Source organism: Falco punctatus, assembly GCF_963210335.1.
Source record: "Falco punctatus genome assembly, chromosome: 7".
Classification (NCBI taxonomy): domain Eukaryota; kingdom Metazoa; phylum Chordata; class Aves; order Falconiformes; family Falconidae; genus Falco; species Falco punctatus.
In genome coordinates, this window is record NC_137587.1 from 49,408,139 (window position 1) to 49,435,961 (window position 27,823).

General features: G+C 39.8%; 2 protein-coding genes across 12 annotated transcripts in view; one reads left to right on the plus strand and one right to left on the minus strand.

The window, feature by feature from the left end:
* Positions 1–22,517, minus strand: part of HMG20A (high mobility group 20A) — a 43,752-nt gene extending 21,235 nt beyond the window's left edge. The window contains exons 1-2 of one of the 7 annotated variants that reach the window (XM_080396880.1): positions 22,167–22,221; positions 15,970–16,028 (exon numbers count right to left, since the gene is read on the minus strand). The gene's annotated coding sequence lies outside the window, so the exon portion shown is untranslated. Of the gene's footprint in view, positions 1–15,969; positions 16,029–22,166; positions 22,294–22,326; positions 22,440–22,460 lie in introns of those variants that run through there. The other 6 variants (XM_080396882.1, XM_080396879.1, XM_080396878.1 and 3 more) reach the window with 6 other exon arrangements.
* A 97-nt stretch (positions 22,518–22,614) lies between these two features.
* The window catches only part of PEAK1 (pseudopodium enriched atypical kinase 1), a 118,369-nt gene continuing 113,160 nt past the window's right edge, over positions 22,615–27,823 (plus strand). For all 5 annotated transcript variants that reach the window (XM_080396850.1, XM_080396847.1, XM_080396852.1 and 2 more), the window contains exon 1: positions 22,615–22,849. The gene's annotated coding sequence lies outside the window, so the exon portion shown is untranslated. The remainder of the gene's footprint in view (positions 22,850–27,823) is intronic.

Here is a 27,823-nt window from a genome sequence, read left to right on the forward strand (position 1 = left end):
GCTTTGTTATCCAGGCACCTCCAGCAGCCTTCCTGGGGTCAAGGACCTCTCCTCAGCCTCACCACACCAGTCTACTTGCACTCAGCATTCCCACACATGCCTTAAAAGAATACATATCCTCTGCATCTGAACATACCATTACCAAGTCTGTCCCTCATGCCCACTGTGACCTTTTCACCAGGTCCCCATATGTCTGTTCACATCTGGACCTAGTCAGCAGCAACAGAGTCTAAGCTTACTTTCAATCTGTGGGGCGGCAGCCGGACATCAACCTTAAGAACATACAAACAGAACACAAACACAGGAAGCTGGAAGAACACACACTTCATTCTTTAATTTTATTTTTTCTTATTTAACCCATATGCTTTAGATACTAACTCTTTCAGTTGATACTGAGCCACACCCTAAAGAAAATTTAACATCAATGAATTTATTATGCCTTCTAATCTATTCCAGAAAGCAAGAAAATAAGACAGTTCCCTCAAAAGCTCAATGAGTACAGATGGGAACCCACCCAAGTCTCAGTCACATTTCTCATGGATAACTGTCCCATGTCTTTGTTCTAAAGTTGCTATCTACTAGTTTCAACCCCACTGTGGAGCTACATGTTCATTTCAGGACCATAACAAAATGAACAAACCGAAAATCTGAGGAAGAGAACAGTAATGGGGAAGGAACAGAATTGCTGCTTCTCAAACTTGAGCCTTTACAGAATTCACAGGAATTGAAAAGGACAGTTGGCAAGTCCCATCCAGTTTAATATTTGTGCAGTGTTGTCAATTTAAGCTCTGGCTAAAGCATTTAGTAAGACACATTTGATTAAATTCAAGGCACAAAAACCAATGTACACTTAGTTTTTCAATGGCTAACAGATATATCCTATTTTCATTTTTTAACTATTACTACCAAAATAAAAGTGAAAGTGCTGTTAAACTCTAAACCTTTACAAGCACTACAATGCAACGCAAGGAAGCATCATGTTCAAATAAAACCAATTCAAACTAAAGCAGCTCTGAGTTCACTGTACTACACAACTAGTTGTACTTGTTCAAGAAAGCAACCAGCTAAGCAGGTTTTTTTATTATCAGCAGCATTTGATAAAGTGCTTGAGGAACTGTGACTTACTTTGGGATAGATCAGTCCGGGAAGATCCAGCATGGACTCAACTATACTCCCTTTATAACTTCTGTAAGGTGAGGCAAAGATTACAGCCAAACCAAAGTGTAACGCTCAATCTTACCACCACTTCGAGTTTCCATAATGATTCTGCTTCAATTTTAAGCACAATACTGCTCCACCAGAAACACTGTTCTAAGAATGCCAGCAGCAGACCTACACCTCTCACTACTAGAGACAAGCCAATACAGTCAGCAACACATTTTTCTGACTTAACCTTATTTGCAAATACTCCAGGCTTTCCTGTGCACTGCTTTTACTCCCAAGGGCAGACTCCACAGGAACTTGAGATTTAGGTTGGGGTTTTTTTCCCCTTGTATTTCCTACATCCAGCATAACAGTGGTCAGTTGTGGAACAGCAGTAACAACCTGATGTACAGAGGCTGGAACAGTTTTTGGATGTCTGGTTTGGGGTGCACTACAAACCAGTATTTAAAAAGGATAAACAAACAACAGCAAAAAACCCCAAGTATAAGGATCAAGGAGGAAGAGTGCAAGCTGGAGCTTCAGAGAATAAAGCAGCATTATGTGTGCAAAAGTCCAAGGCCAAGAAAAACACCAGTGAAGAACAAGTTTCCTACCGTTCCATGCTGTCAGTGTTTAAACATTGGTAAGATTTCCAAAGAGCCATTAGGCACATACACTAACATAACCTCTTCATGAGCCTAAAGAAGATTCTATATTACCCTAACCCACCCAAAATTTGGCTTAATATATGCTTCTCTTTCTCTGCCTTCCCTCATCTCTCAGGGAAAACAAAAGCTTCATAGAGCAGGAAATCTACAACAGTATTCTGTAACTTTCAGTTTAAATCTTCTAGTTGGATGCTTCAGCTGCATTCATTGAGAAATCACACTTAATACTACAGAGTGTGCCAACACGGTTTTACAGTATGATTTGGGAAATGAAAGAAAAACTTATACAGCATAAAGATCTAAGTACTACTACACACAAAGGGAAGAATCAAACAGTAATCAAATACCTTTCAAAACCAGGAGTATAGTTTAAATAAACTTTCTTAATTTCTTTTCAAATTAACTTTTGTGGGCAGTGCCATGTAATTGTAACATTATTCTAGTGGGAAAGATGAAGTAGCTGACTTGTATTTTGGGTAGGCTGAAAGACACCGTGACCCAACTTCTAGTCACATCTGTACAGTAGAACGAAAAGGTTAAAAGAAGGTAGTTGTAAAACGAGGGTGAGAACAAACCCGTGATAGGAGCTAAACAGAAAGACTGACTTTTCTGTAATATCATTCCTATGTTTGCAATGTTACTGCTGCTATTATCGGGCAGCAAGACCTATACACATGGGTGATGTGTAATTGAAAGCCCAAGTTTTAAGAGCCTTTTATGCATGTAATAGGTGGAGGGTAAAATTTGTCACAGTCAACCTTTTCTTCAAATAATCAGATAATTTACAATGTGCAATGACACAATTTCATCTAGCAGACCACCTCAATGTAGCACATTTGCATTGTTATTTTTCAGAGGAGACTAGTAGAGTCAAGAGTAGAACGTGTTCATGGCCAGACTGTTACAACAACGCAAGCTACAAACAGCAATTCTTCTCTTAACACTGTACACTGTTGTCTCATGGCTCACAGATCAAGAAAGAGCCTCTTCCAGACCCAAAGCAATTACTGTACATTCTCCAAAAAGTTCATTGTTTCCACAAAATGTAACTTGGTTTGCTTGTGTGAAGTGATTCACAACATACTGAAATGAGGCTGGACTCTACAGTGTCTGCACAGGTCTGGTCATGCAGGAAGTCACTGCTAAATGCAGACTGACTTCTTACTCATCCATCCCAAGGCCACATGGAATCTTAAGATGGGCCTGAACACTGAAAAAAAGGGTGAAAAGAGTCCTTAGCAACATTGCCTTTTCTATAACTACATCATATCAGATGATCTTAAGAAAAAAAAATAATCAAGAATTACTAAACTATTTATCCATCCAATTAAAAGGTAAGGTTATAAATACATATCTATTACAGTTAAGCATATTTAAATATGAAGTCAGCATCAGAAATCTGACTTACAGCCTGACTATAAAACACCACAGGAATTTCAGCTGCCTCATTGCTAACTCTAGTTTCAGAAATGTTAGTGCTGAGTGGAAGATTTTTCTCCCATACTTCCTACTCCTGAAGTCTCTCATCCTTCTTTGCCAGAATAGCTCCAAACCTTACCATTCAGAGGTTAACAGATTAAAAATAAATGATCTTCTGCTACGTCACAGAAGAACCACAGTACTCCTTATCTAAGCACCAGGATCCAAGATCTTCATAGTGTAAGTAATTTAAACTTGGAAGACTTACTGAGAAAAAAACCCCATAGGATCATCACTTCCTCTGTCTGTCCACATGTAGCCAGAATATCAGAAAGATAACTGAAGCAAGAACATCTCCAATTAAAACCACAATGCTTTTGGAGCTGTCAGAAGTTCAGATTCTCTCAACAGCAGCATTTTCTTCCATCAAGCCAGAGGAGAAACGTATTATTGAACAACATTGACTACAAAAATCAGATTTTACTTTTTCCCTACAGGCAACTCATTAGACAAAGGTCTTTGTGACTACAAAAATTGCAAGCCAAACTTAATGGGATGAAGGTTTTTCTGTCAGACCAGTAAGTATATACCAGAGAACAGCCCAATGCTTTTGTTTTTACTTCTTGCCAGTAAAAACAAAGAAACACTAGTGACCAAATAAAAAGCTTGCAAGAAAAAAATTCCAGAGTTCCACTGCATTTCCAAACAACTTAAGGAAAGAAGGGAAAGATGTAAAGCTTAGTTTTATGCTTAGTTTGTCTGGATCCTTGTGGCAAATGCCAACAAAGCTATTAATACTTAAACAACAGTAACAGCTGCCAAAAATCTGCAAAAAAACTATTTTTTAAAACCACAAGTGTTCAACCCTATATTCTACTCTTATTTATATAAATGCATTAGGATTGGAGCACATACAAGATATCTCATGTATATAAAATCCTCCTGTTTTCTGAAATTTAAGCCCTTATTCACACAGGAAAGGTATACACTCAACCCTGCAGACAAGAGTAAGAATAGCTCCACAGTGAATTCCCTCTCCATTCAAATACATGAAAGAAAATTTTGCATCAGCAATAAACAAGCTTTTTAGCTTACTCAAAGGAAAACAAAAGCCCACAATGAGGTGACTGTACAATGAGTTGTGCTACCCACCTCCAAGTACTAAAATCAGTAACTGTGGTACAGGTACCCATAGAGAAGGCTTTGTTATCCAGCCCTTCATGGCAGTTATTAAGCATCTATGGATTAGGATGGTTCATTTTATTCTAACTTTCTAAATGATAGTACCAGTTGCCATTTAAAATAATACCACTAACATACACAACTCTGCAAAATTAATTTAATCCTTGTGTTAACAGGTCTCACATGAGAAGATACAAACATCCAGATGACAAAAATAAGTATTGCAATAAATCTTAAGAACTTTTTATTTTAATTATCACTCCACCTAAGGTAAGCCCAGTGTTTGATACCAGGGATGGCACTTGCTTTTGTAATTTGCCCATAAACCACCCCTCTGAATTTCCAGTTACTATAGGCAATTTAGTCTACCTCTTCACGTGCTCTGTCATTTGAACATTTCTCTAGCATATGAAGACCTCATATTTCACAGGGCAAAGTTTTCCAATAGCTACTTCTACACTAACAAGGCAAAAAGGACACCTCATTAAAAAAACAAAAACCACCAACTATGTAACAGACACAAACCATGCCTGAAACCACAGTAACTATATATCATCGAAGACTTGACCAGATCCTGTTAAGCTTCCCCATCAGGAAGTAAATGGTTACTTTCCTTCAAAATTGAAGTTCGGTTCCTCTGATCATTTATGTCAGTAAGACTTAATCATTTCACTCTTTGTGGAATGCAAAAATGAAAATGCGATGAGCAAAGCAGTTCATTAAAAAATATAAATGAACAGAAGTTTTTTATTGTGTTTGCCCAGCTCTAACATTTACCAGCATCATGCAAATGAAATAAGAAACAGTAGTAATTAACACTTGAGGACTACTTTGATTTAAAATACCAAACAAGTATTCTGAACTAGACATAACTCAGTGTCAGGGAATCCTGATAGTGACTGGCCAGTGAAATGAGAAGTTACATATTTGAAGCAAATAGTTGAAAAGTAGATATACCTGCTGAGACCGAAAAGTTGTTTTAAAGCCATTTTAGCACTTTTGCTCTCTAAGCCTTACTCATCACAAAAGTTGCCAGGAAAGCAGAGCATATACTCCTAGCTCACTTAACTCTGGGAGAGGAAACTAGTTGCTGCCACAGAAGAATAGAGACTGGAATTTCTCTTGCACATATCCAGTAAAACAAGTTATTACTATTTTACAGAGTATGAGGTTGAATGCTTTAGATGTGAGAATATACTGAAAAGGGCATCGAGTATATACTTAAAAGAATGACTCACCACAGGCTTCATGACCCAACACAAAAGCATCTACTTTGACCTCAAGAGCCACAAAGACAGCATGGAACTGGATATTTTACATGCACTGGTATGGGTACAGGGACAAAGGTTAAAGGAAATGAAGTGTGGGAAGAGTCTCACATAAAACAGGCAACTAATTCTGCTTCTGCAAACTTCTGTTTGTAGAAAAGACCCATCTTTAGAAAAAATATGGCATGCCAGCTTCCATGTATTTTTGGTCTCATTATCCTGCTGTTGCCTTGCACTATTCCAACACAAAACAAATGAGTTTGAGCAATCAAAAAATCTGGCATTTAAAAGAAATCACAATTTTTAGCTAGTCTTCATTGTGCAAAGTAACAGGTATATAAACAGTCACTCTATTCTGCTATTTTTTTTCCCCTTTAAAGATCATCAGAACCGATACTAGCAAATACTTTCTAATAGCAAAAGTAGTGGTGATCTGAGTTGGACTGTTTGCTTCTAACTTGTTCTTAAAGCTCTCCGGTAATGGATTAATACCTATCAGAAATGAAAGTTTGGATATATATTGCATGAAGTTCACCAAACCCCCTTTTCAGTCAAGGCTCTTCTAACAGTCTTTGATTTGGGATCATTTCACATGCATATCATTGGCATACCAGGATAAAAATTGTATAGACCTCAGACTGATGGAAAAACAAATAAGGAAAACAAGCACAAAAGAACAGACATGAGGTTCAAGCAAGTATCACGGTATCAGTGAACACGGCCTACAAAACCTTGTCTGAATTCATGAAAAAAAACAGAAATGACAGCACAATCCTGCCAAAGCTCCTGGAACAGCAGACAGCTCCTCTGATCAGTGCTACCAAGATTTTAAAGTTGTCTGAGGCCACAGATGAAATGTGTCAAGATAAATGCTACAGGGAAAGACTATACCCAAAATACAAATGAAAAAATTTCGGGAAATTTGAAAAGACTGAAACTATATGCTCTTACTAGACACATACCAAGACTCCCCTCTCACCACCGAAAGGGAAAGCACACAGAAATTTTAAAATCATACAATAACCCAAATACTTCCACAGCTCCGTAGAAGAACTTATATCAGCATGAATGTAGACAAGCTAGAGCAAAGCTTTACCTATCCTCGTTTTCAGCCACCAAAGGCAACAGGAAATTATACTATTTATAGCATCATGAATGGAAAACAAGGTAAAAAAACCAGTGGCATAGCCTACTGCAGTGGCCTGACTGCTCCCCAATTTTAAGCATTAAGTCAGACATCCAGAGATGTGAGACATATGGGAAGGGGCAGGCAAAGAGCACATTTCTGGAACATCTGTGGCATATATTATGAAAATAATTTTTCAGCTGAAATAGGATTAAAAAGAAAGAACTCATGCCAGGAGCATGCCTAAACACCCTAGGCTGAGTGCTCAAAACAATACGTAAACATTTGCAGTATCTCATCTGATCCCCACACCACTTGAACAAATTGCTGTTGAGGACAGTGGTTAACCTCTTCCCACCGTCTTCCTTACTGATGCTGCAATCTCTCCTTTGTGCCTATCCTGTCATATCATAGGGAAAAAGTCAAAAGAATCCAGGGGAAAATGGTGACTAGGAGTAAAGCATCATGCCTAGAGCTTGGAGCCAAACAGCAAACAAGAACCTGGGAAGAATGTGGCTAAGACCTATAATCCTGCTCCTCCAACTTCCCTCTTCCACAGCTGCTTCTCACATGCTGGAAACAAGGAACTGCAGATGGAAACGTGCACAAGCTCTGCAAAACAGAGGTGACCTACATACACAATAAATTTAGTCCTAAAGAGAATGTAAATCTTTTCAGATAGACTGAAAACTGAACAGACACAAGGATCGAGGTCTTGCATATAACACAGTCTCAAGCACTTGCATATGAAATGATTCCTAATTCATGTTTAGTTATAAATGTTCTCAAAGACATTTGGCATTCAGGTTTGAGTATTTACCGTATTTAGCAAACATTTATACTGCTTTTACATTTCCTTTTGATTATTTCATTTAATATATATATTCATTAAGTAAATATGGTTGCTCTGAGCTAAAGCATAAATATTATCCCAACACCCCTATATATGGGTAAAGATGCATAGCTGCTTTAAAGAAGGTCATATAGGAAGTCACTAAGATTACAACCAAACTTTAGAAACAGTCTTTAAAATTCTACCAATCTTAACCCTTTTATTTTGGACAGCTCAACTAACTTAGTCATTGCTTGGTTTCTGACATCTAGAAGTCATCGTGAGAATCTGACTTGAATACACATTGCACAATTCTTACTGCAAAGAGAAGTAAGAGCTAAAGTCTTCATGATCCTTGACAACAGGTCAGTAACACTCTGGTTTGCACAGCATTAAATAGCGGGAAAACACAAAAATATTTGTATTTTCAGAAGGGCTACAACACAGGTTTCACTTCAGTATAAACTCATAATCCAAAAGTAATTGCCTTGATCAGAAACAGACAAAGCAAACTGGTAGAAAACAAGAGTTTAGGCAGTACTCTGCCTTTTTTCATTTGTGGAGCCTAAACATATTATAACAGAAGTGCAATCACAGTGCTGCAAATTCAGCATACTTGCTTTCCTTGGTTACCTTTTGCAGCCTGTTAGAGGTATGTGCATGGATTACTTTTACATTTAATCCTAAAAGTTAAATCAGGGGCTTTTCAGTCAAGACACTGCCTTTTCAGTCATCAGCACTCCTTTTTAATTTAAAAAAGGTTCCTCTGAAAAAGCACTCTATCGGTATTTTGCTCCTCCCCACATCTCCCAGAACAAAGGCAAAAAAGTATGACATTGCTTTTTAAACACTGCATTTTTAAAAGCAGAAAGTATTCAGCTTTTATGAAAACTTTAACAATTATATTTGAGCATACAGACTTCCTGAGATAGAACATTTATTAGACTAATGAAAGGTTGGCTTTCCTGGTCTTTAACAGTTTCCCAAAACAGCTAATTCCCACCATGGAACTGTTTCCTGACCTCTAGGAAAGGGTCACCTATGTGTAACTGTAGGCAAAATATGCCCTTGGCATTCCAAGGCTCCATGGTAAACTCACTAAAAAGAATCCAGCAGGTCCAGTTCACACCTCAATTGAGTTTTGTTTGTATCGTGACAAAAATACCCACTCCAGAAGAAACCCTTAAGTAAACCTTTATGTAACCCTTACCTCACTGCCCTAAGTAACACACACTGATTCTTCAGCAATGCCTACAGTTTTCAAAACCAGCTAGTCACCTCCTATTGCTTCCTTTTGCAATGAGCAAACCTCGAAGAACAGGTTGCAACATGAAAATAGTCCTGAAAGACCAGAGCACTACTGCACCAGACGCTAATTATTATCACTAGCATTATATGCATAGCTCTTGGAGTTTAGCATGTAAAAGACAACTGAAAGAAGAAGCCTATTATATGAAACTATATCAATTAATCAAGCTGATTAAGAAAAACTGTTTGTAATTTCTGCTTGTAAAATTTGTATTTTTTAGACAACTGAGGTATGTTTCATTTACCACTAGTCATTAAATTAAGAAGCAGAAACATTCACCCACTTCACACTGAAATTTTCCTCTACTCAAATACCCATGTATTAATCACCATGAATTTGTTTGTATTCCTATTTAAAATTACTTTCTCATAACATTTCCTAATGTCACCTGACAATCACACATTTTGTATGTAAATATCTTCCAACCATATAAAACCACTACAGATTCCAACCAGTTTTGTGGACTAAGATACACCCAGCAAAGCATTAATGAGAAAGGCACATGTCTAGTTACTACATCTTCTTCATTGGCTATTCCTGCCCAGTTGTGAAGAAAAAGGAGCCAACATGACGGAAGCCTGCATTTTCTTCTATGCTGAATTAATCACACTTCCATAAATCAAGAAATACATCTCTTGTATCATTCACATTAATGACGCAAAGACCGATTTAGACTAGAAGGGACTGCTGCAGGTCATCTCGTTCCAACACCTACTGAAAACCAAACTGAAGGTCACCTTTATGGCAGACACGACCACGGTAGACTATCTGGCTCAAAGCATCTGGTCAACAAAGAATTAAACCAGTAAACACCCTCACTGCTTTTTTTTGTTTTGTTTTTTGTTAGGAAGGCTACCAACAGCTGAAGAAATAAGCACTGTTTATTCTCAGGACAGAGACATGATGAATAGAAGGCAGGACATAAAAGCAGTTGAAAAAAATCCCTTAAAAAGGCCACAGGACGAGATGTGTATTTAGACATCACCTCTCCCAGTCCTAACAAGGCTTGAGGAACAGAAGAATTAAAAGACAATTCTTCGCTTTACCACCAGAACAGGGATGGAGAGTTTTCACTTTATTCATCTATTAACCAGAAAAAACTATTGAGAGCAACCTTAGCAAGGAATCCAGGATCTTCTCTCCAATTACTGAGGCTAAAAATGTACTTTCAGTATTACACTGCCCCTACACAAAGATTCCCTCACCCTCAGATTTACTCTCAACTCTCAGTACAAGCAGTATTTACCCCAATTCAAACCACTTCAATAAACTCTGAAAAACAGCAGTTGTCATTTCAGAGAGGGCTTATGTGTTAAGCTCACTACACAGAACCCAACTTTCACTGATTTCAAGTAGGTTTAATTCAGTAGCAGTTTTAAGCAGGTTTTTTTCCTTTTTTTTTTTCAAATTAAAAGCTTAGCTTTGGGCTGCTATGCTTGCCACTCCACTAACCAGTCCACTTGTTCAATATATTCTGTCCTTCAAGTAGAGGATACAGCAAAATGAACTGCATACACTTTCACAAGATTATAGGAACAGACAACTGAGGGACCAAGAAAATACTGTAACATTAAGCACCTCATTGCATATAAGCAAAAGACAAGTTCTCATTTCTAGTCTCACAGAGGATATATTATTTGCACAACAACAGGGGTTTAAATTTGAAAAGAAATAGTTTCTCCACTATACCAAAAATTGAAGAGACATTCTGTGCCAAAGCTAGATTAAGGTTCACGAACTAACACTAATGCTGCTAGTATCATGCAACCATCTTCACAGTGATATGCAACTACCTGAATAACCAAGTATTTCCTCCTTACCATAGCAGTTCAGACTTAAGAGTGACTGCTGCCACAAGTGAGGTTGGGAGCCATTACGTTTGACGGTACCTCTATCTGAATGAGAGAATGGTCACAAATATCAGAGGCAGAGGCAAATGAAAAAGTTGCCAGAGAACTCACTGGAAGAAAGAACACAGGGAATATTCGGGTCTCTTTATTCCTTCAACAATCAGCTGCTTGACCATACTGTAACGTTAAAGTGGTCACGTAATTGTAAATTGAAGTCTAGAGGCATGTTAGCTTCAGCTAGTGATTATAGAGACATCACTTACAGAGACAAATTCAGTTTTACAATGCATACTGACACCTGATGACTTAATTTCTCACTATGGCTTTAAAAATTAAATCTTAGCAAACTCTTCACATCCTCTCACTGATACAGTATCTTCCAACTCCATCACCTTCTTCCCACATCTCCTTACAAGTTTCAACAAGCTTCTCTTAAGTCTTTGAGTTTTTCAAAGGCAGTTACAAATCATGGTTTGTCACTGCAGAATTTAACACAATACACTTGCAACCCTTCCAATATGTTCAACATCCAAAAATCAACTGATTTGTCAACTATTTTACCTATATAATTTTTTCCCCATTCCTTCAAATAAACTGCCATTCTACTTCCTTGTCTGTTTTTGCTGATGTACTGCCTAGCTTCTTTGGGGTGATTACTTTGCATTTCATTTACCTTTTAAGGACTAAGTTATTTAGCAGTAGAAAGTCACAGCAAATGTCATGAAACTAGTTTCTCTGATCTGCAAAACCTCCAATTGCTCAAATGTCTGTATCTTTAATTACAATGGTACACAAATACACTCACAGCAGTGAGATGCTACGAAACAAGTTCAGAACCAGAGACACAAGTGTCAAAAGTGGAGGTATGACAGAAACATTGCCTATTGTAAACTCAAAACTCATTTGAGTAAAATTTATCTGCATGTGACAGACTAGTGTACCTTTTTCATGGTAACTTTTGGTTAATGTATTACTGCAAGTCTGCATTATCATAATGCTGCCTCATCACTTGCCCAGTCTTCTGTTTGTTGGCCAGTCACTGATCCACATTCACACCAGCTTGAAGGAAAAACACCCAACCATGTAAGACAGCTACAGACCAGTAAGTTCCTATATTTATATAGCATTATTTAAATGTCTCCATAAAAAGTCAATTACAGCAGACACTTACCTGACAAACATTACCGATCTCAGAACTAAGAATAAAGAATTGTGTATCAATAAAGAGAAAAAGGTTTTTTAACCATAATTACCAGAAGTCTATAATACAGAGACACTGAGGTAAAAGCTAGATTTTATTTTTCTAAGCTTCTAGCCTTTACTATGCATTTGAAATCTGCTGTCTTCCCACTTTTCCTCACTATAAAAATTTAAACTCTTTGTGTGTGTGTGTGTGTGTGTGTCAATATTTACAACACTCTTCCACATAACAGCAATGCAGGATCATGCTGGAAATTTTCTTGATTTTTTTTTTCATGTTTTGCAAACCCATCTGATAAATGTCTTTTCTGTAATTCCCTTGAGAAATAAATTGTTTAAATGGCATTGGGACAGAATATATGTTTTTACAAGTTGAAATAAAATTATGCAAGTAATTCACCTAAAACAAACCCAAAACATTTAAAGCATTTTACTATAGAGAAAATGCAAGTAAGCCATCTATAACGGAATTCACATTTTTTCGTATTTGTAATGAATTTTAAGTTTTTATAAGGTCAAGACAATATTAACAGAAAAGGTTTTTTTCAAGTAAGGAAAGTATCTTTGATATTAGGATGATTTCTGTATCAGTACTCATTCAAAACAATTCATATAAAGTCTCCCAGTCTAAATTTAAAATGCAGTTATTAATACTACAGATTTTTATATCCAAATATAAACAGATGAACAATCAAATCTTATGTCAAAACAAGGACTGCTTAGGCTATTCCAATAAAAATACTTGCAGGATTTCTGTACTTTAAAGAAAGTTTCCTGGGCTAGAACTAAAAAAACTTCTCTGTAAAACCACTGTATACCCACATGCACAGGCTAGAGGGGATGACAGTGATCACCCAGACTGACCCATTTAGCATCAGCCAACTATCTTCTGTTAAAAAAAGAAACACAAAATGGAATTCAAAGCTATATAATGGTTACCCAGTCTTGTTTTAAAGACAGTAAGAGAAGTGTAACTGCATCAGCTGTCCCACATGGTAGTTACGCACACAGTACATTTGTACAACTTTCTGTTGTTCGGTAGATTTTGTTATGCTTTTGCAGACTAGACCCTATAAGCCTACATCGATGAACTCCAATTAAGTTATTTGATAAACATATCCCTTCAAGAAGTTAAAAAAAATGCAGCACACACATTCATTTTTAGGACTGAAAAAAATGGTTTTAACTCATTTTCAGAGTCTGGTCTTTCTCCAGTGTGCTAGCAACCCTTTCCGAATTCCAAAAGTAGCTGTAGCAGCGCCAGCTGCAGAAGACATGCATTAGTACTTCGCCTGTTAGACTCTGTTCTTATACCTAAGTTTTAGCTGGCTCCAAGCTTCACTAAATGCTAATGTTCACAGCTGGATTATCCAGTCACCTCCAACCCCTCTTCATGTCACTGCCTGCAAGGAGGCCTTTCCCAGCCTACACCTGTCCTCAGGTATACTAGTTTAAATGGGAACTAATATAAAGATTGGTTTGTTTGAGTACAGTCTTTAAAAACAAAAACATAAGCCAGGTTAGTAAACTACAACTATTGAAAAAGCAGTTGTCACATTACCTCTCCCTCAGTAATCAAAAATTTTTAAACTGATGCAATTCTGTTCAAAGACATCAAAGTTCAGAAAGCAGGATGAATCAGGCACTATTTGTGACTTTAAGTTGACGTTTAAAAAGCCAAGGATCAAACTAGTATGATTCAGAAGCTTTTTCTGCCTTTCTTTTTCCTATACCCTGAGTTTAAAAAAAAAAAAATTACTTTCACTTCCACGTTCCAGTTAAGTGCCTGGTGCTAGTTAAGAGTTTACAGAATCCTGATGTCACAAAATTATTTATATGGTACTGTCAACTGATGAAGCAGAATGGGAAACTGGCAAAATACTGGTGGCTAAGTCAAGCATTAGATGAATGCAATTTTCAGGCCTCTCTCAAGCTTTGCATATTTTAATACTACCTAGATTTAAGGATAGGTTACAGACTAGTAGCTTGCTGCCACAGAGAGGAGGTGGTCTTGGTCCCTTCACCTTTCTCCAGTTTACTGGATTTTTCACAGAGCTGCTCTAACACTCCCCTTAGGGAGAATGGCAGGGAAAAGGTGAAGCTGGGTAACTCACACCAGCTCAGATACATAATTGAAATGACTCGGAGGGCTCAAATAAATACCAGAGCTTATTAAAAAAGAATGCACATGGAAACTCCTGCTTCCACACATGGTAAATGGTTGTATTAAGCTATATGCGCCACTCCAAATCATAAAAGATAACTTTTTGGACTCATTCCACTGTAATTTTAACATGACATCAAGAAAAGCATTCAGAAAGGTCATCGGCCCTCAAGAAGATAAACCAAGTGCTAGAAGGTGCAGACAATAGCTCTCCACTGCCTAAGGCTATAGTTTTATGGCAGCCTAAGCCTATTTAACTACTAACTACTCATACAGCATCATCTGCAGCCTGGCACTTCTGTTCACTGGTCAAGTCATGTGTTTCAGCATGCTAAAGAAACAGAATAGCTTTTGGTTCATTTATCAAATTAGTTTATGCCAGATTAAAGGATGAAATGGCTCAGCAAACGATCCAGCAAACATTGCAGCTGGCAGAAGAAAAAGGGACACAAGCTGCACAGCCAACAGATAGCAACTTACATTCCTATAACCTGAGATTCAGCTCTCTCACTAAAATTCTAGTGGTGTCAGAAATTAAGAAGGTTTGAAACTCTTCCAGTAACTGAAGGCCCCAAAACAGTCATAAGTGGGATGAAATATGATTACCAGAAAAAAATTAGGATTCACTCATAAGCTGACTTGACATTTTCGGGGTTTTTTTTCTTTCAAATCTAAAGCTAAACATTTTGCCTCCTGATAAAACCTGAGATTCTTTCCCATAAGTCTGGAAACAGAAATTCCACAAATTCCAATTCATTTGTTCTAACAAGGGATACTTATTACACTGGGTCATCATATCTTATATGAATTGCAGCAAATATACATTCTTATCTTAAACTCAGCAGAAGAGTAGTTGAAATCTATTCTGTCATGCTTCCCACATCCCGAAACAGTAAGGATTTAGTCAAATATTGGTTATCTCTATTTCATTTAATTGTTAGCATGAGTCATGTGCAATACCAGCTAAAGCATACTGTGGTAAATGCATCCCAAGCCAGAAATCTGATCCTAAAGACTTGAGTACGGTTACCTGCAACAGTAATGGACTAGATGTCAGGTTTGAAAAAACCTGCCGTGTCATATTTTTTACATAACTACGTCTTTTTTTCTGCGGTCATTATTTGATTTTGCATTGGCAAAGTTTAAACTAAAACAACAAATCTTCCAGTGTCACACTGCCTTCACTAAGTCTTCCAGATTTCTCCCAGTTCATCACTGTTTTGGTACTCTGTTTTGAATCATGAACCTCCAGCTCCTGCTTTAGAGCCCTCCTTTGTTGAGACAATCACAAACATCCAGATCCAAGCAGCAAGAACTAATGTAAAACCCGCTCATTAAGAAATACATTCTGAAGGAGAAACAAAAGCATATATATATATTTATATATGTCTATATAAATATATATAAAATATTTTTATATACATATACATATTTATATATATATAATGCCTATATAGTTCAGGACTTTTGGAGACTCATCTGCTCTAGAAATTGTATAGATTTTGTGATTCATGAGATATTCCAACAAGATGCTTGTGTATTTGAAGATAGAGTAGATTTACATGGAGTACCTTTCTTCAGTGAGGCTTAAGTTTTTTATTCTTAGGTATCAGAAGATGTCTTTGTCTATGCACTGGGTAAGTGAAAACACAATCAAGGAAGATTATGCTTATTCTTTAAGTAAGCTGTGGAGCAGTGGGACATGAGAGGAGTACTATATGAAGGCAAAAGGTTTAGAATGTCAGTTTAAATAAAAAAATCCCAACAGAACAACTTAAAACTAAAACATATACCAAGCCTTCCCTTACCTTTGTGTGCTATTTATCCGGTACTGGAAACATCCCCCCTTGCCCCCCAGACTTCTTGGCTGAAACATGATGTTAGCAAACTCCAGTTAGAAGTGTGAAAGAAGATTCAGTTTACTGTTTACAGTACTTGGCTTAGCATTGATCTGTTTTCCCTGTTGTACACTCTCACACTATTACCAGAACTTGTTTTGCCACAGCTCTGTACTGCTTTTCAAACTATGGAGACCGACTCTTTCTCTTTCTACATACCATCAGCAACAGCATATTTTGAACACTAGCATGGGACACTAACCATATTACACCAGAAAAATCAACATATAACTATGCCCCTGGAGTCATAAGGTTATTACTTAGCCTATTCTTACACAAATGACAGACAGTCCCCTTCCCCCCCCCCCCCCAAGTTCATTTGTATTACTGATGCTTTGTCAATTACTAGTTTTCAGCAAACTACTCCAAAGTTAGACATAAGATGGTGTGGTGTTGTCTAAGACTTTGGAACAACAGCCTAGGGAATTTCAGGAGAAACAAATTGCTTCTTTCTTAAGTAACAACAACAAATATTCACAGAAAGACCTAATTTATGTCACACCACTTACCTGAAATAAAAGGAACTATGGAACAGACACAGCTAAGTCAGATCTGCTTAACCATCATTTGGTTAAGACCGTCTGAGAACTCATCCAACCACAGCAAGCAACGGTACTGCAGGCTTAGGTACGCATTTAGATCCCACAAAATAATAAAAAAAAAATATTCCTTAGTCATCCATTAAGCCTACTTTAAAAAAAAAAAATCAACCATGTCTTTTCTCTCATTCCCTGCACTTGCTGGGAGATCCACCCCATCAAGAGGCCAAACAAGGCAGCAGTTGTGCCATCTGGGTAACTAGCTACCCAGTGCAGGTCAGCTGCACATCACAGCTAGTGGGCACCAGGGGATTGCCCTATTCCTCCCACAAACTGCATGTCTGTTTCTCCTGAGCCAGAAGTGGTGCACACAAAAGCAGCAAGCTGGTTTAGTGGGCTAAAGTGGAAGCAAAGCAATGCCCCTTCCTGACAGTAACATCCTCTCTCAACTGCTGCATAATCAGATAAGCATCAGGATGAAGAAAAGGAACAGAACTGGCCTTTCAGGAACTGTTTATCATTATCAGTGTGGATCCAGAGCACCTAAGGTTGGGTACCCCCTCGATATCTTACAGTTCTGTTACAGTTAAACCATGGGCCTTACCACTTCCCCATCTTTGTCTTCTTGACAACCAGCCACACTCTCCTCCCCTACACATACACTAGCATTCATGCAGACTGGTTTTCAACTTGTCAAAGTCCCTGAACTAATTTACCAGCTAGACAAAAGAGTTCTAATCTCATAAGCTCTTTGAAACAGTTTGCCAAAAACATGCATGAGTAGCTAGCATCAGCAGACAACAGCAGCAAAGATTCACTGGCTCAAGCTCCTTCAGAATTACGCCCCCAAGCAGAAAGCACAAATCATATACACTACCACTTCAGAGTCCTAGCAAGTTCTAGAAATGACATATTTTGAAAAGCAATTAAGAACACTGCTGAGAGTTTCTTTTGGCTGCAAACAATCCCTCAGACACCACTGTATAATTAAAGCTATGAATTTATCTTTTCATATTTGAACACAACAATAAAACAAAAGTAGACTTTCCCCTGGTATCCACTAAATTTCCAAGAAATCCTCTGTGTTCTGCACTACTTAGCAGAAGAAAAAAAATGAAGAAGCATTCAGAAATAAGATCTGTCGATCTTAAGTCTCTTGAACTCAACTAACAAACGACACTTTCACTATCCTCATTCTCTGATGTTCCTAATGATAAAACTGTGTGAAAGTTTATGCCACTCAAGTCTTTTGACTAAAACAACTCTTCCCATTTTCATGCTATCACAGCATTTTCTGAACTACAGGCTAAGGGTGTTGGCTCCTCAACTCATTACTTATCCCAGCCATAATGCCCAAAAGACATATTCCAAAGTCTTACAGATTCCTTTTTACCTGAAGAAATAGCACAAACAATACAAGTCCTAAGAATTTCAGAAACAGTGACGTGTAAGATAAATGTTATTCGTTGTATCCCATCTAGGAGGTATGGTCCAAAAGACTGAAATCAGTCAGCCCAAGTCAGATATTGCCCTAGTCTCCTGCAAAGGGGAATGGGATCATAATCATTAACAAGCCTTTTTGAAGACAACTTTGCACAGCTTCCATTTAACATATTTACGACTAAAAAAATAAATATATCTAGTCAGTAACATTCTTAATGTAATTTCTGACAGGCAAGTTTTCTTTGAAGTGCATCAGCATTTGCAAGAGTATGGTCATGGAACAAGGAAGATATCCTAATAAATTTGTACCTTAGAAGTGTTCAGTTATTCCACTGTAATTGGTTTTGTTCTCCTGTAACACAGAATGGAGATTTCTCCCAGATAAACAGTGTCATTCAAAACCAGCTGTAGCTGCAATTCACCAAAAGCTGTCCTTATCAAACTGTTATTAAGCAGGCCTTCAGAAATAGAAGGTCAATCTCAGGTTTGTCCCTAATAGATAGGTATGAACAATGCAAGCTACTCCTTTAATAAGAATTAAACCTCTGTGGGTTTAACTTGCATACTTAGAGCTTTAACAGACCTCCCAACAAGCCCATTATGGAAGAAATTATTACAAGACTCGTTTGTTTTAAATTGCTTATCACCTGACCTGTCCCACTGGGAGTAACACTGGCAGTGTATGTACAAACTCAAATCTGGAGTATTGAGGCAAAACAACTAGACTAGTATCAGACCACACCTAGCTCAGATGGCAGCCATTAGTTTTTACTAACACTGCACTACTGATGCCACTGGTGCAGGAACAAGCCAGTTGTGCAGTCAGACAACAATACAAGACAGTAAACATTGCAGATCTTGCAATGGAGGCTGACCTACATAAGTAATAAAGGTTTCAGTTACCACTTGCACCACATATTTTAAATAGACAGCAACTAGCCTTAACTCCTCTCATGAACAAACCCACTGGGGAAAATAATAGTGGTTTCTGAAAACAGACTGTCCCTAGTAAATTCATACCTAGAACACTTACTGTCAAAGTGTTTTTATCTACCACTATTCACATCTTAGAAGAAACTGAAGTTTAACAGTTCCTGTGTACGGAAGAAATATTCCCTTCCTCTTTCTAAGGGAAATCATTTGAGTAAAAACATTTGAAAAGCTTAAAGGAAAACAAAAATCAACATAGTTTTGGCAAATTTCCAAAGGCAATCAAATTATAGATAGAAAGGGCATTTTATTAGGGCACATGAACAACTAACAAATCAGAAGACAACTGTTCTTCATTCACCTGCTGTCCTCAAAACAGTACATGCATGTTCCCTTGAGTTACCCATCTCCCCCACAGACCATTATCAGAACAGTATCCCCATTTTAAGTGCAGGCTCTTGACCTGTGCTCTAATATCTAAGTTTCTCACAGCACATGCCACAAGACTTAAAAAAATCTCATCAAAGAACTGGCCCCCAAACAAATCCTATTTAAACAACAAGAAGCACTTCCCATGGAAAGCTGAGTTTGCTTTGGCATGTGAGAAGATACACCTAGCTAACTGGGCACACTTTGATACTGACCCTTTATTTAAATACAGTGAACAGATATGCATTCACAAAGAAAGCTTACAAAGTTAACTTGAACACACTAGTTTACAATTTTCCCAACTCCTGTGCTCTGATACCAAGTATAACTTCATGATGGGAGTACAAAGCAAAAATATAGTTCACAGTCACTGCTCTCATTAAGAAATCTAGCAGCGCCAGGGAGATCAGCGCATCTTCTCAGTTCTCTGCACGGTCCCTGTCCAGCAGACACAGAAAGCCTGGGCTTGTCAAGGGAAGATGTACTGCAAGAACAAACACTGGAAGACAGTAAGAATCTCTCTCCTCTTGATTTCTTTATGGCAAAGCAGAATTTGTTAGTCACCTCCTAACAGGTACATATAAAAGAACTGAACCCTAACCTCAGGTGCTAAAGAAAACATTATTGTAAGAAACATGATTCTCTTCTCCCTTTTCCGAGCCATAAAGGTACCCTCCATGCCCCACGAGCAACCACAGGAAAAACACATTCAATTTACAATCAAGATGGTGGGGTCAGATCACATATCTTCAGGTTTTCTATTTTGAAAACTGCTAGTATCCTATACAAGAGCTAACTGAGAATTTCAAGACTAATCTGGATATTCTGCTTTAGCCATTTCTAAGTCTAGATCTCCTCAGAATTAGTAATCTCAACTTCTGTTTTGAGACATGCCAGATTTCTAAGGACAGAAAAAAATATTTTCTCAACTTCCTGCACTCTAAAGTTACAGTATTTACTAGCAACTGGTACAGTTTTAGAAATGCTAAGTACTTCATCACTTCTAACAAACATATAACATAGGTATGTAAGAAAACAAAAAAAGATAGAACATCATTTAACTAGTATCTTCAAATACCAGTTTGTGTCCCTACACATATGGCCTGGATTTTTTTAAAAAAACAACAAGCCACAAAAAACCCACAAACCCAACAGGTCATGAAAACAAATTCCCTGTTTTCAACAGCCGGTTATATACATATTCTTATGAAATTAAGAATAATTCCTTCACAGTAATATACATAAACTTGTTAAGAGTACGGTTCCCCCAAACTACTGTGCCCATCAGACACCAAGTGGCCTTACTCAAGCTTAGTCCACCTAGAGAACTTACTTTCCACAGAAAAGAACAACGCTTTCAAAAATCTAACAAGACTTTACCTGCTAAAAAAGGCAGTAATTGTGAACCAATTAAAAAGTTTTCCTTTAAGCGGCACTGGCACCGACGTAACTCCCAGCTTCTACTTGCTTAGAAGAGAGTAGTCCTGAGAAATTATGAACCCTAAGTGCTCTGGAGCAGCAGTTGCTGAAGTGGGTCACACATGCAAGATAATCCACTGAGGTGTGGGAGGAAAATATTTTTCTTAACACTGATACATAATATTTTTAAATAATGCTTATTTCATCCTTTTCTGATCCCTTCTTAATTTCTGGGTTTGAGTATGTTGTATATTCAAAGTATGTTTTTGATCATATAACGTACGATATACAGTAGTACCTGTATATAACTGATAAATCAATAAACATACTGGGGATGCATGCTGAAAAGGTGTTCTTTTTGCAGATAGCCATATGCAACCAAAAAAATTGGGAGGCCACAATTCTAGAGCAGAAGCTCCCTTTCCCTGTTAACAGGACTTCCCTGTTTTTCTACAGGGAAAAAGAGGATTTATATTTGTCCTGCCCTCCCTCGTTTTCCTAGATTGCAGTAAATTAAGAGAAAGGTACACGGATCTTTCCCACTCACACAATGATTTGGGGGTTCTTTTATTAGAACGTCTCCAACAGCCAGCTCGACGTCTAGTCCTACGTCTCTTCAAAGGTCCAGCACCATAACTATACTAATCGGTTCCACTTCGGTTCAGGAAGGGAGGATGAGCTCAGTTTCACTCGTGTTGGGATTTCAGAGGGTCTGAATGAATGGCGCCTCAAAAGGCACATGGCTTCAGTGTCTCAATTGTAGGGCTAAGGCTTTTTTTTTTGCCACCTCAACCATACGAAACTTAAGGTTTCCTCAGGAACAGGCAACTTAATGTGAAAGCCTATTACTGGAAAGGTGTATCAGAAAACCATACAGCGATAAACGACCTGCTTGACAAGGGAACATTAAGCGGACACGATAAAACAACAAATACACATAATTAAAGACCATCAAATATCATTAACTCTTATCGCTTTGCGAGAACCGAGAGAAAAGATAAGGGTTACAAAGAAGAACATGGGAAGTCAAGTGCCTAGACCCTTACCCAGCTCTTCCCTCTCACCCAACACGAGCTCTGGTGGGCCTCCCCAGTCCCCCTCACCGGCAGGCTACCAGCAAACAAGCAGCCGGCCGGCAAGCCCGGGGCGCAGGGAAGGCGGGAGGCCGGCAGCGAAGCTTGCCAGGCCTGGCCACCGGGGAAGGCCGGCGTCAGGCCGCCAGCAACGCCGCGAGGGGGACCGCTCCCCGTTGCCCGCCGCGGCAGGAGCGGAACACCCACCAACCCCATTTCCCCACCCCGGGCAAGAAGAGGGGGGAGAAAAGGGCCCGTCGCCCTCCCTACTGACCTGCCGAAGGCAGCTCTGCTGCAGGACCGAGGGTGGCCCGGCAAAGCCCGCTCCCCTCAGCCCGCGCAGCCACTGCCACCACCCTCACGCGTACGGCCGCCTTACCGCTCACCTAGCCCGCCCGGATCTCTCCGCTCACGCCTCAGCGCGGCCCTCTCACCTCTACCGGAGACACACGTCAGGAGAACGCCCAAGCCAGGCCAGAAACACTCTCCGCCGCGCCGCGCCGCGCCCCGCCCCCCCGCCTCCCCCTGCCCAGCAGCCCAACACGGAACGGGAATTCAAACAACACACCAGGACTACTTTCTCTCTGCAGGCGGAAGCACACTGTCTGCGCGCGCTACACCACGAGACCATTTTAAAGCGCCGAGCGGCGCGCAGGTCAGGAGGCACGTTGGGAGTTGTAGTCTTCCCGTGTCAGCCTCGCTCGCCTGGCAGCGCCCCTGCGCTGCTCCCCAGCCAATAGGCGGCCTCGCTGCACAACCGGGCGGGAGGGGGCGCGGCCGCCGGCGGCCGGAGTTAGTTGTTGCGCGCGGGCGTGGCGGTCGCAGCCCCGTCCCGGGAGTCGGCCCCTCTCCGGGGCCCGCCGGTCGCGGGAGCCGCTCCTGACAAAGCCTCTTCGGCGCAGCCGCCGCCGCCGCCTGCCCGCGGGAGGCACCGCGGGGCTGGGGAGCCCCTGCCAGGTGAGGGGCCGGGGCGAGTCCGGGGACGAGAGGGGGGCGATGGCCCCTCTCGCTGTGAGGGGCGGCCGGGCGGCGGCTCGGGTTTCCTCAGGGCGGCCCCGGGTCGGGGCACTGAGAAGAGGGCCCGGCGGGGTGTGAGGGGAGCGGCCAGGCGCAGCTGCCGCCTGGCTGCTCGTCCCTCCTAAGAGGGTCCCGCCGGCGCCCTTCATGCCCCGCCGCCCCGGCCTGCTGCGGCCCCGGTGCCGCCGAGCCCGGCCAGCGCTGGCAGCCGCTGCGGGGCCGCGCGACGCCCTGGCCCCCGGCTGCGGGCTGGGCCCCCGGGTCTCCGCCCCGACACCGCGGGGCCCGCGGCGGCCGGGACGTTCCGTGGCGTGATCCTGCGCCCTGCGGGGGAGCGCTGCGCGACTCGGAGCTGACACCTTCTAGGAATTTCACGATGATAAAGCTGCTGTAGGTGTTGGGTGGATGCTGTCCCTATCGGGGCTCTGTCCTCACTCTGTTATTACCGCGGATTCCTGACTTAGAAGGCTTTACCTGTCAGCGTATACGTGCGTAGCTACATTCCATGCTCCTTTCAGGCTTTCGGTGCTTCCTGTTTTGGACTCTCAGATGAGTCGTTTTGTTTGCCTGTTCTTATTGCGGGTGAAGTTGAGACTAGGCTGGAAAGGCTGGGATTTGAATCGGGGCAGCAAGTGAAACGGTGTAAATGCATTGCAGTGATTAGTTGCTTATCGGGCAGCTGGTATGTAACACAGAATGGCCAGGCTGCTCTTAGGTGAGCACAAGGAGGAGGAGCATTGTCTGGTGGATCTCTGACCTCGAATTTGATAGGGGTCCCTTTTCAGGGAACATAACTTCTGTTGGCTTTAGGTCTTTGACGTTTTATTTTGCAGAGCTTGTTTTTCATTCTTCTTTAATCACTTCCTAAGAGGCTCCAAAGATTTTCCCCTTACTTGTGGCCTAAAGCCTGTCTGGTGTCTGCTAAAGCACTTTATTATCGGATATTCAGGGAGAAAATAATACACAAGTTATGTGGGCAGGAAGGAAAGAACACACTGTTGTTCTAGGGTCCAAGACATTATGGGATTCCAATAATTAGGTTCTATACTTAGAAAGTTCAGTTAAACTGGTACAAAATTGCCAGCTGAACAGCTACCTTTGCTAAACTTTAGGTGCACTTAATTCTTTGTGACTTTTGACTTGCAACCTCATCTAGACAGTTTGATTACAGTAGTGTAGCAGAGCAGGAAATACTTGTAGATATTTTATGTTGTCATTTTGGCTAGTTAGAGCTCTTAATCTGGTTTCACATTGGATTAAAAGGTTTTGTCTGTAAAGTAGCTAAGATGATTTATCCAGACAAAGTATATTCCTGGAAGAGCTACTGTTCCAGTGTGGTTTCAGGGAAACCTCATTTCGTCCTCTAAAATGTGGAAGTATGCAAGAAGTGAATTACCAATTTTGCCATGAGTAACTTTCCATGGTTAATCTTATCTATTCATTTCATGATGGATTTACCTTTTATTAGCATATCTCACATAGATAACTTAATTTACAGATGTCCTAAATTACTTCCTTGGAGTGTTCCATTTGGCCCGAATGCCTCTTGCTCACCTGAACAGCAGTAGCAGGCAGGGCGCGGTTCCCTAGCGGGGCAGGAGGTACCAGCTGGTGAGCAAGGAGCCAGCAGCCTTTCCTGTCTGGCCTTTCTGCTAGTAGGCACTTTCACCCAGCTGCACACGTGTGGAAACAAGCAACTGATAAGAGAGCAAGCTTTACTCATGGATGCAATCTTTGTATTTCCTTCTATTTTAGAGCATACATTAACCATGTGAATAAATATCTAGTCATTTTGAAAAAACAGCATACCTGATGTATTGCTAAGTCTTACAGCTCCTTCAATGAAAGGGAGAACAAAGAGGCAAAATACTATTTCAGCTTCTTTGGTAATTTGTGTTTCTGACTTTTCAGCTCTTTAGAAAATCTACTTGCAAACATATTTACCAAAATATGTGTTCTTTGCTATTTACTTTCTAAATAAAGGAATCGGTTGGAATCACTTTAAGAAAAACAAGGGTGTGCGTGTACTGTTTGGCTAAATGGCATCTAAATGTTTTATTATCCTGTTTAGGCAAGCAAACATTTAGAAGCCATTTAGCCAAACAGTACATGCACACCCTTGTTGTTCTTTAAATAACTATAAGTCATTGATTAGGCTCACAGACGTTGCTAATCGCTGTTAACCTTCTGTATCATGCTAGGAAAAATATGAGAAAAGCTGCTATAAGTTAACGAGTTGCAAGGTGTTTTTTCCTCTGCCTTGTTGCTGAATTTATGCTCCAGTGTCTCTGCTTCCCTTTTCCTTTTGCATGTTTAGTCTTTGCTCTTAGGTTTCCCTTTTTCCTAGAGCTGCCCCTTATTCCAGTTCAGAATCAAGACTCTCCCATCCCTGCTAGCTGCCCATGTTTTCTTTCCCCTTTCTCTGAAGGGATCCAACCGTTTTACTCCTTGGCACTGCTTTCCTTGTTCTAGTTGCTTTCTGATGAGATCAGATTTCAGGTGGTGTTAAGTAAATAATCCTTTCTCTTTATCATTTTTTTAAATGTATGGCTGTTAGACCCCCTTCTCCCCAGCCATTGAAAAGAGAGCACCAAAGGTCTAAATGGGTTTGCTACGTAGGGATCAGAGATGAGGTCTTTCTCCTGCCAGCTTCCACAGTGTTCCCACTTCCTGTGCGGCTGCAGCTCCCGAGAAATCCTGCCCAGCTGCTCCCTCCCGTGTAGTCGGTGTGTCATAGCTGACATTCAGGTATAGGCAGAACATGGAAATGTGAATGACATGGGTGTAATAAGGAGATAGCACTGCACTTGTGAAAACTGTGAACACTGTGTGATGTGAGAAGAGATCTTAAAGAAAACACCTGACATGGGGAAACTGAAAATAAAACTTATTTTATTATCTTTCTGCTATTAATATGTGATAACTCCAGATATTTTTAACCTACTTGCAATACAAAAATCAGAATCTGTAAAGCATGTTTTGGTTTATTAGTTGAAGCAGTTTTTAAAGAAACAATGTCAAGTTATTTGCAAGCCATATGTAGTGTTTACTGGCTGTTACTGCCAGCCAAAAATCACCAGTGAGGCAAAATCCACTCTACGTAACATGGATCTTGGAGGAGATGCATGGCCTCAGTCTACACCCAAGGGAAAGAGGCTTCAGGTTCTCCATGCTAATACTGGAAAGGGTTGATGGAGCATGGTGCTGCTTTCTATGATTGCATTACTTGTGAGAGTCTGGTACAGAGACCTTGTGTGTAGAGTTTTTGTTGGTATTACCAGTTCTCCCACTCTTCTGTGCTCCTGCACATAACCGCTGTTTAAGGACTAAGCATTGCACTGGGGATTTACGTTGACCTAAGCCTGAAATGCTTTTGTTTCATTTGTATCAGCACAATAATGTGGACTTTCCATTACCATAAAGTTTTAAATTTAGGGTGGAAAAATACAGACTGCAAACTGGAATAAAGCTTGCTAGTTAACTTTCCACTATTGTAAAGCAGGGTGAAGTGGAACAAGTAAGTGAACAGTATAGACTGAGCTGAATGAGAGCTTTAGTATTTCAGCAGTGCCAGTGACAAGGATAAATGACTTGGGTTTTACTTGGTAATAATTCTAATTAGTTGTCCAATATTTGAGCTGCAATTTCAATAAATAATGTGGTTTAGTATTTGTAGGCTGTTTCCTTTTGCGTTTTCCCAGTCATAAGCAGAAATTATGTGAGAAAAAATGTGACAAATTTTCAGCCTTCCTTTTTCCTAACATAGATAAGTGGCTGAGTCACTAAAGCAGTTTCTTTCCTCCTATCTCTTTTAAGTGGACTAAGTTGATTTGAGATTGCCTGATCTTTGAAAATGTGAATGGAGGATAACTATGCAGTGAACGTAGCTGAGAGGTCACTTTATTTTTCATGTGGGAACCCATCAGCTATTACAAAAGATACCATGTTAACTTGCTGAGTTACAAAACAGCTTTACCACAGATGTATTTGGGTTTGTCTGTTCAGGTGACACCAAGAACCATAGAATTTCAGAACTCCGCTGGAGCCTAGTTTACCATTTCTCTCCTCCCCGTAATCACACATTGCTGTGAAGGTTGATTATAAAATAAGTTTTAAACCATACCACTTGGAGAAGTATTTTGTAATCAATCTGTAATTGATTTTTTTCCTAGGTCTTTCATTCTGGGGAAAATTGTCACCCTGACTAGATTCCTTTATGTGTGAGTGGAAGAATCCCCAAATAGTAGGTCTGTTAGCAAGTTTGCTACCCATACCTGCTGTATATGGGCCTAGCTTTAACTGAATTGGCTTTTTCATGAAGTATTAGTAGCAGTAACTAAGATTAGTGATGTTTATTGAACATTTTCTTTGATCACCAAATACTTATGTGTAAAATATTTAACAGCATAACTTGTTGTCTGTACCTCAAAATGCCTTCTGAAGGCATGGTTCTTCTTGCTTAGGAGTGTTATTCTTAGTTGTCAGCTTTTAGAGCAGGTGATGTTTAATTTCCAGATAAAATTAAATGCTCAGCTTGGGGGGCGGGGGGTTATTTTATCCTTTTTAAGTGCAAAAAATGATAAATATTACCTTGGAAAGATTTAAAAATGTCTTTCACTTTGTAAGCTTTATCTCACTTTCTACTTGAGTGATATTTCTGTTAAAAAACCTCACATGCACTTAAACATCAGTGTTGAAAAATGCTCACATATCTTATTAATGCAGTCACTGTTGACTGCTGGAGGCATTCTTAGCAAATTTTTTTTAAAATCATGGTAAACAAATTTATTTTTATTATAATTATCAACAAATTAAGTATAAAAATAAAAACACTATCAATAAAATAAAATCAGGCTAAATATTGTGGGCTTCTAGAAATACTTGCTTTAGTAACATCTTGTCTGAGACACCAGT